Source organism: Sinocyclocheilus rhinocerous, unplaced genomic scaffold (assembly GCF_001515625.1).
Source record: "Sinocyclocheilus rhinocerous isolate Xijiao unplaced genomic scaffold, SAMN03320098_v1.1 scaffold541, whole genome shotgun sequence".
In the NCBI taxonomy this organism is placed as follows: Eukaryota; Metazoa; Chordata; class Actinopteri; order Cypriniformes; family Cyprinidae; genus Sinocyclocheilus; species Sinocyclocheilus rhinocerous.
Genome location: NW_015658519.1, coordinates 2551938 through 2562112, shown reverse-complemented (window position 1 = coordinate 2562112; position 10175 = coordinate 2551938). Strand labels below are relative to the sequence as shown.

Sequence of the window (10175 nt, the reverse complement as noted above, 5' to 3'; positions counted from 1 at the left end):
TAATCAGTCTTTTTTTTTTTTGGAAAAGTGTATGAAAATTTGTGTTTTATGGTCGGTCACAATTGTGACCGGAGGGATAATGTGTGTACTGAATTAACATATTTCTGCAGTCATAAAAATTATTATATAGCTTAGCCCAGCTATATTAAACTGTTTGACCACATTCTATGGTTACTATTATGCATAAAAAACCCTTATACAACATTGATAGGAATACTGAGATAAAAGACAAAAAATACAACCATCAACATATTTCAAAATTGTTACTTTTTTTGTAACATATATCATAACATTTTTATATTAGTGCTACCAGTATTACAACATCAATATTGTAACTTATTTCTTACATTTGAATTGTTAATTTAGTGCAATATTTTGTCATTGCAACATTTTAGTGCAATTTTCACTAACAACTGCAATTGGATTTATATTGTTCATTTTTAAATTCACTGTTATCCCACCGGTCACTATTGTGACCATCAAGATGTTTACTCATTCTATGACCACAACTCAACAAAACTGAATATGTGAATTCATACTAGACACCCTAAAGATATTGTGTACCAAAAATCTTTGTCATATCTTTATGTTAACCAGTGTTGGGCAGTAACGCATTACTTAGTAACGATTTACTGTAATTTGATTACTTTTTTAGTAACGGAGTAATTTAACGCGTTATAATTAAGAGTATAGTTACAAGCCGAGGTCTCTATGATAAACTGCTCTGGTCATGTGCCAATTTGCACTAACCATGTGAAACTGCACATATTTAATTGAGACCCTTTATTTTTTCCATATTTGCAGGAAGTGCACTAAAACATCAGTCAGTAAGGTTTTTAGAGCTTTACAAATGAAAAACATTTTTACGGTCGGTGGGATTAAATGGGTTTTAATTTACTTTTTAAATGTAATTTATTCTTGTGATGGGATAGCAGCCATTACTCCAGTTTTCAGTGTCACATGATCCTTTAGAAATCATTCTGATATACTGATTTGCTCCTCATAAAACAATTATTGTTATTATCAGTATTGAAATTGTGATACATAGGCCTATTATTCAGGATTATTTGATGTATACAGAGTTCTAAACAACAGTATTTATTTAAAAGTATATTTTTGTAACATTATAAATGTCTTAGCTGTCACTTTTGATCAATTTAATGAATCCTTGCTGAATAAAAGTATTATTTTCTTTCCAAAAAAAAAAAACATCTTACTGAGCCCAAACGTATATACGCCATTAAAAAGTTTAGAATTGGTTAGTTTTTATTTTTTATTAATTTTTTTTTTTATTGTAGTTTTATTAACTCCTGGGCATCACATGAGCTATGTTAAATACTCCACAAAGTTTGCCAATGAAAGTTGTTCAGTGTTCACAAGTCAATTCCTTGTAGTGTTCAGCACTACATGAATCATCTTGTTATCTTTAATGGTGCTTGCACGCTGATAAGATAGAGGACAAATAATGCAGGTGTGTGTTTGAGACAGAAGGTCATGTCGGAAACTGCTTAAAATGGTGTCTAAACTCAGCTTTTTTGTGTAAAACATTATATAAAATACCACAAAAATGCACATTAGCTTCTTTATTGCTGAGAAACTGTCAGCTGAGTGACCTTAAAATAGTGTTTTGTCACACTGAAAAAGAGTCATTGTGTAGAAGGCATTCAAGCAGACTATTTTTTACCACTATGGAAGAATGTCCTTAAATACAAGCCATTTTAACTCAACATAAGATAACGTGTGGGATAATACAAACATATGCTTTGATAATCTAGTTTTTCCTACATAATATTGGCTTTTTGTAATGTAATAAATCTGATCCACAACTCAGCTAAGTATAGTTTATCAGAAACGTTGTTTCCGTTAATTATCTGGATCCAGATTGTATTGTGAAAGTGCGTGCTGCCTGACTTGTTGCCAAAACATTTGTTTGAGAATTCACCCAGCTTTTTTTCCACTGGGGAGATGCTGTTCAACTGGGTGAAGTTATGTGAGCAAAGGCTCTGTTTACATGTAGCCAGCCTAGTTCTCTGTGTCCTGTTACACTTAAGTGGATAAGAGGCACAAATACAGGCATTTCATGCAGGCTGATATTGACTTCAGTCTGCCATTATATAACAGAGGTTATATGGAAGTAAAACAAGAGAGTCATTCATCTAACAGAAGAAATCTAAGGAAATAGGCCGGATACAATACATCAACTAAAGAAGAAAAACCTGCAAGACACACTCAGATTATTAAAATATGAACACTTTGTCAAACTGTGCTGCTTATGCAACAGGTCATCTCCTTTACTCAAGGATCTCTGAAGGTTGTGAAACATCTGCTGAATTAGCATTATTTCTTGAACACAGATGAACATATGAGCATACTGTTGTTACTAGTATTTAACCATTGTTGGTATATTCTCTATTACCTTTAGTTTTGGGAGAAATACAGAGTTCTGGCATGAAACTCTGATTGGTTCTCTCCTGAATCGGTAGCCAATGAGCTTACTGCTCAATATTCAAATACCTGGCTTTTGTTTGCAGCGCACTTCAGAAACCCTCCACCTTCCCCAGCTCCACCTGTATAGATCTGCTACGGGGTAATTCATGTATGCTATATGGGGGTTATTCATATGTTATATGTGCAGCAGCAGTATTTCTTACATGCTTACCACAGCATGTTGTGGATTATGTTGGCAGTAGAAAGTCTCGGTACTTGCTCTGCCGCAGCAGCAGCAGCAGCAGCGTAGCAGATCTATTCCACCAAGACCAAATAAAGTAACATTGTCATGTACATTACCATGCCAATCCCTCTGAGAGTTGTCATGACAGAAATACAGTATTTCATGGATTGCTCGCACAAAAATGAAAAAACTCGCGCAACTTGTGTTGTTCAAACCCATTTCTTCTGTGGAACAGAAGAAAACTTCAAAAAGGATGCAAAACACAATCACAGTGTTAATAATTGGTATTAATAATTAATAAAAGTATTTTCTAAAAAATTGTGTCCTATAATCTGCTGAAGGACAGACAGTAATTTATGTCGTAATTCAATCTTCCACTCCACTGGGCTTGTATTCATACCCATTTCGATCACACTGAATCAGTGAGTTGAACTTGAGAACTGATTCAATCCAATATGTAAATGAATCATTTAGATCAGTTTTGAACTGTTTAATCAAACGTTCCAAACGAATGATCTAAAAGATTCAACTCAAAAGAATGATACATTCATCACATTGCTAGATTTTCAGTCAAAAAGAACTTTAATTTTGGTTTGTTCCCTTGCACAATGTCTTGCAAGACTTCCTAAGACTTAATAACATAATGAGTATTAGTAATTACTGTAGTATTATGAGTCTTAACTACTTTTATGATACTTTATTATGAAGCTTGACAGCCCTCATTCACTTTCATTATATTGAGCAGGAGATTCGAGTTTAGAAGGACATGAAGGTGAGTAAATAGGACTTTGATTTTTGTGTGAGCTATTCTTTTAGTCTTCATTATATCAGTGTGCTTTGTTTTAGCCATAGTTCCCCTGACTTAGAACATCCTCTTTACAACAATAGGAACTGTTCAAAACATCAGCACAATCAAATCAGTCAAAGGACATTGCAAATATTTAGCAAAGGTTGGCACAAATATGTGTTTTGAGTATTTGTGTGAGCAATAGCGTGGGAATTATGGGAGGAATGTGAAGGCCATGACCAACAGCATATCACAGGAAACTCACAGAGCGTATCCGGCGAGGACAAGAAGGGTAACAAAACAGCAACTTTGAAAAAGTATCTAAAGTGATAATAACATCTGTGCCTTTCAAAAATGGTCCACTAATCACCAGTGTCAAATTATTCGGTTGAACTAAACAGACAAAAGCATGCCAAGACTCTGACATATAAAAACAGCTCAAATGTAAATGAGAAAATAATCTGTCAGTCTCTTAGAAATGTGCCAAATCCAAATCATAGCAATTAAAAGACAGTTATATAAAGAAGATATACTGAGTATTAACTCAGGGCTTATCTCAAACAAACACATGACAAGTATATGGAGAAATGACAAGCATGTGGTTCCTGATAATACACTGTTTGTTTTTGCATAATTGTGGTACCATTCGTTTGAAGGTATGCAGAATACGTACCTCCTAACCTTTTATAGATCTATTCACATTCCTCAATGTTGGTTTGCGCAAGATTTGTCAGAGATGAGATAGAAGCCAGCTCACACTGGGATTATTGTTATGCATTGCAACAAATCTTCACTTTCTTATTCCAACAGGCAGTTTGATCGTGGGGTTTCAAGCAAATTTAAAACAGGTGAACTACTTGACATTATTTAGGGAGTCATTCCAGTAAATGCAGGTCCGGGAGCAGAAGTTCTATGCTTTTATTAGGGGTAGCTTGGGTTTTCCATGCTGCTGTGCCTCGACTCTGCCAATAATTATCTTTCCAGCTTGAATAGATGTGCAGGACTGTGCAATATGCTGTATTGCAGTAATTATGAATGGAAAGGGGCCTGGGTACAAACCATACCGGGTGAATCAGAGAAGCTTGAGCAATCTTTGAGAAAGAGAGCTCTTTTTAAGGTCTGAGGTCATGCCTTCTTTTCAAATAGACAAAAAACTGAAAGGACTTGCCTTAAAATGTATGTATGCATCAAGGAAACAGTTTCAGCATGGAAAGACTCAAAACTTAATTTATGGTGGCAGCAATGAAGAAAAAATGAGCATCAGTTGCGTCACTGCTCCCAATCAATGATTCATTTTCACACTCAAACACTCCCGTTGTGAATCTGGATGGGGTTGCTGATAATAAGACTGACAGTTTGACAGTGACTGAAGGATAACTGGAATTTGTAGGTCAGGTAAATGAACAATGTGGATTTGCAGAAGTGCAACAAAAGTGCATAGTCTAACAGTTAATTCCTCTGGGCAGGTCTCAGCAATGTTCCAGGATTTAAAGGATAAGGATCACTCATCTGAGAACTGTAAGCGGGTGGCTAAAAAAAGACCTTTTATGTTAATCTAGAACATCACTGTGCATGTGCCACTCATAATGTCTTTATAATGATTTGACCTCAGCAGTTAAATCGCACTTTGCAGATTCAGAGGTGCACATCAATCAATCAAACAAGGTTTAAATGCCACAGAAGCTTTACTATAAATGAGTTTTAAGCAAATGAAAAAAAAATCCAATTGCTTTTAAAGCTGAAGTGCAATATTTATAACACTGGGAGAAAATGCAAAAATAAGGACTGCATCTAAAATTGCATACTCTTTAAGTAGGTACTTCTTTTGAATAAGAAATTACTTTACGCCGGTCAAAAAAAGATTGTATAGTATGAATGCATATGATGTAATCTGGACATACTACATTTGTAGAAAACTGTCCATTTTTTGGTTGTGTACTTCAGAATCGCCAGAAGTAGGTCTTAATTCAGGTGCTTTTCACCTACTGCTTTATGGATACTATATAGTAGGGAAATATGCATATTCATGTGCGGCCAAGGACTGTTTTCAAACTTGTTTCCTGAACTCTGCCCCAGTCTTCTATTGGTTGAACAAACAGATAGTCTGGCCCCAAACTCACACCAGTGGTTGGACCAATGTTGCTGTGTGTCGAGCTGGTCATGGATGCATGTAAAACAGAGTTTTCAGAGTTTAGGCAGAACTTTGGCACCAGTTTCAGACTTTACAAATCAACGACAGGACATAAAGGATATACAGTAGAATGTCTTTGATATATAAAAGCTGCCTGAATGCTTAGACTAGCACATCATATACATGAAGTGTCTTGGCATTGCAGGAGATAAAACAGAACCAGCCTGTGGTGTATCCTGTCTCATTGATGCATGCTGTCTGCATTGCCAAATGTCTTCTCATATAAAAACATTTTCCTTCATGCTCTACTGAGATTTAAGGTCCACTGTAATACATTCCCGCTCCTTATTTGTTGGGCCTTAAAGGACAGGTATCCATAGCAACCCCACAACATTCCAACAACGGCTGGCCCCTGGCCTGTCACAACACCATCTGCCCGAGAGCGAGCATTCACACACTTTAAAGACTGAGGTAGAAGAAAACGTTGATAAACTGAGACTTCTGATAAATTCCCACTGCACGGATCACTTCACTCTTTTTGTACGAAGCCTTATGAAAGCAAACGAGAAGCTTTTCTCTTTGTTGACATACATTATGCTTTGACATTAGCAACAGCACATTTCCAGGAGTCCCACATGGTTCTCATTAACATTCCAAGTGCTCTCTTACTCTCTTCTTCTCTTCCTCTCTCTTTTCCCACTCTCTTTTGTCTCCTGAGGAGGCCAAAAAGGAAAACTGACAGCGTTGGCTGTGGACCATGCATTCCATGGGATGTGTCAAAACCATTCCCAGAAGAGCACAGAAGGCCCACATAGGGGCACTTAGACACACACACACACACATATACTTACATATGATGGGTTTCCATGTTTTATGTGGACATTCTATAGAGGTAATGGTTTTTATATGGTACAAACGGTATTTTCTATTCCTTAACCCTACCTCTAAACCTACCACTCACACAAAACGTTCTGCATTTTTAGATTTTCAAAAAGATCATTCTGTATGATTTAAAAGCTTGTTTCCTCATGGGGACCAAAAAATGTCCCCACAAGGTCAAAATTTACTGGTGTCCTTGTGGGGACATTTGGTCCCCATAACCTAGGTAATACCAGGTACACACAAAAACACACTTGCGCATATAGAAGAAAGTGATGAATACATGGGTCTTTAATAAAAATGGGAGCACGTTTTTCATGTTTGCTAGGCAGAAATAGAAATCTATTCATCTATTCTTGAGCCATTGTTTCATATCTGGAGGTTATCACACGCATGTTGACATTCCAGAACAATAAGTCCACATTGCATATTTCATCAAAATCCGGGTTTCATTATTATCTAGACCAAGTGTCTTCAACCAAGGCTGATGGACCCCTTGGTGGATAGTAGGGACCTCTATAGACCTTGGTGACTTATTCATTTTTGACACCAATGAAATCAAGACTGTGAGGGACTTGAGTACAGTGTGTGTTCAATGTATTGTACTTTTGTATAACGATATGCCAAATGTTCAGCTGACCAAACATCTTTCCAAAAAACTCCATGTACCAAGTTTGAAAGGTGTGAGTTTTAAAAATTACATGTGATCTAGAATCTTCACACCGTGCATTCCATTGTCTAGAATGTTACGGCACAGTATACTCACAAGCAAAGTTCTATTCTGTACTGTAATTGCCATTGACCAATTGTAGTTTGAAGGTGTTTACCAGCCAAAATGAACTTTTACAGAAAGTTTTTCTGTATTTAACTCCCAAAACCAACTCCAAGCAAACTTTGTTTTAGTCTGATTTTGTTCAAAATCATATCACACCAGTTCATTCTTTCATTTTAAGTATATAGTGGTCTTCCTATAGTCTCAAGTCTTCCTAACAGCCTCATATTCATCTGTGTAAAATGCAGTATGTTGTTTTGTATACCCTGTTTAAGGTCTATAATAACATCCGTCTAATACCATTGATGTACACATACTTACATTTTTATTGTACTTAATAATTTAATATGGGAGAGACGATGAATCATTTAGATGAACATTAGCTTCTGGGTGAAGTTATCTTAATGTATTTTGTATTGTATATCTTGTATTTTCTCCAAATATTAGTTTGAAATAAAACAATAATTGGTGGAAACCCGGTAGTAGCAACAACCTTTTGTGATCTATAGACTATAAAAAAATTTAAATAACCTGTGAAATGGATCAACTAATTAATTTTTATTCACATTGTCTAATCTGTATGCTCTATTAGTCCAACTAACACTGAGGAGGAACCTTATACTGAGATTTGATGTTTGGGCTCAGCAGAGATGAACCAGTGGACTCACTGGAAATAGCCTTGAGACTCAGAAAGAGGATGTGAAATGTTGTGGAAAGCCCACTGCAGGATCCCATCTATTGAGCTCTGCATTCATCAAGACAAATATATGGTTAAGCATCTCATCTGTGGCTTCATGTGTACACAGTTTCCATTGCTCCCATTTGCATTTATTAATTTATTTGTGTACTATTGAAAAGCATGACCTCACCTCCACCATTATAGAGTCCATTTCATCTCTGTTGAGCAGTTGCTCTGATGGCGTTAAGCCCTGATCGGTCATGTGTTGACTCACCTGTGGGAATAAACCAGACTAATAACATCTGTGAGGTCAGCCGGTCCTAAAGTGTTGTTTTAGTGTGTATGGATTACCTGAAGACTCCTCGATGATGTTTCACTTTCAGGGCCCCAAGACCTGGAGCAATTTCTACATCTTGACTTTCCACTGAAAAGTCAAATAGGGGAAGAGAGTAGGAGTGACTGAGATTCAAAGCATGATAGAACTCACAGTTATTCTATTATAAATAACATCAGTACTTTGAAAAGTTGCAGAGGGCATGATAACTCTGCAGGCACTGTGGGCAGGTGATCAGCTCTCCTCGGGTAAGGTGGCAAATTCCACAAGCCATCCTCATCCCAACCATTTCACAATCTGAAGACTGACAGAGATTAAAAATATAAATAGCTGAGTATAACCACAATCCTGCCACTTGTCAGAGATATGCATGATTTAAACAATGACATGAGGGTGTGCAAATAAGAATTTACATCTTTTTTTGGAAAATTATTTCTCCACACACAGTAAAGGCACGTTCATACCAAAAACTATAATGATAACGGTATTAGCATCCACACCAATGCACAATAACATTCTGTTTAGTGTGCTGCAGTTTTGTCATCTGCTGCTGTAAAGGCTTGAGCTCTTTAAAGTCGTGAAGATTCTGATTGACTGTCAATGTTTTTAATTATTCATCAATTGGAAAAAAAAAAATGAAAGTAATTCCAGTGACACTGTTTTTCTGTGTCATTATCATTATATTTGTGGTGTGGAGTTTATTATGTGGTGTGCTTGTATACTTGTATTATTAAATTATTATTATTATACAAGAACTGCGTGAAGAGAGCATGCACAGCTGTTGTTTATATTGCTGTGTGTAGCCTGTGGAAGTAAGGTTAGCTGCAGCAAGGGGCTATAATATTTTTGTTCAATATTTTCCTAATGACAATTTTATAATCGGTTTATAAAGGCTACTACGAGCACCCTTTCCCCATTTTTATCACAGAATAAGGCAGGAAATGTACAGTTTCTATAGGCTACTAAATGGTATGTCAATCAGTACTGCATTATTCATAAAGTGTATTTATTACCTGGAGATAACTTGAAAAACACACATAAACCGTATATTTTCCGCAATCGTGTGTTTATTGTCTTCACGTTTTCTTTCTGCTTTTTATTCAGCTCAGCGATAGCCGGATGCTTTTGTCCATATTAGGGTTTCCAGAGCGTCATAAGTCATTCCTTCTATGAGTCTGTTTTGGACTTTCTGCACGAGAGCGCCCTATCTGATGAAAATAGCGCGCAGCACGCTATATAGCTCACCTACGTGCGCTTTGGGGGCGGTGCTAAGCGCTATTTGGCCAATGAATTGGCGTGATGGTATAAGGGCTTCAGACATTCGTCACACCGAAGGTGTTCCCAAAGCAATGACGTCATCGCAGCATCGAAGTGAGCCTATGAGAGGGAACGCCAGGTCATGCATAGACTATCGATACTGTCTCTTTGAATTTAAATCTAGAAACCTCTACGTGAACACACCTGCCCGAATAAAGTGCGGGGGACGAAATTACATTTCTTTAATATTAAATATGCAGCTAACGTTCTACACACAGCAATATAAACAAAGGTGTCTGTTCTCTTTCGTTCTTGCTGTTTGATTTGGAAAAGTTTAAAGTGCGTCGAGGGATTATTTAACTTTTAAACTTAAAATGGTCTTTTCTGTTCTGTGTTTCTTTTTCAAAACTGCGTCACGGCATTTGCTGCTATCAATACAGAAGCATCCGTTTCGATAAATGTCTCAGCAAGGAGCACAGCCCTATTAAAAGCCGTGCTGCATGTGCCCCTTTTATACTTTGAGCACCTGCCCCTCCAAAGGTCTCTGCACGGCCCAGCTGTATAATGCAGGGCATGAATGCATTCATCTGCAGTTACAAATGCAGAAATAATGTTTTGATATATAAGACATAAAATGTTGAATACTCATTTGAAATTATATATAT

The 10175-nt window shown here is 36.8% G+C and overlaps 1 pseudogene; it reads right to left on the bottom strand.

Moving 5' to 3' along the window:
* Positions 1-7904: 7904 nt before the first annotated feature.
* LOC107722531 (autoimmune regulator-like) overlaps positions 7905-10175 on the bottom strand; it is a 10521-nt pseudogene continuing 8250 nt past the window's right edge.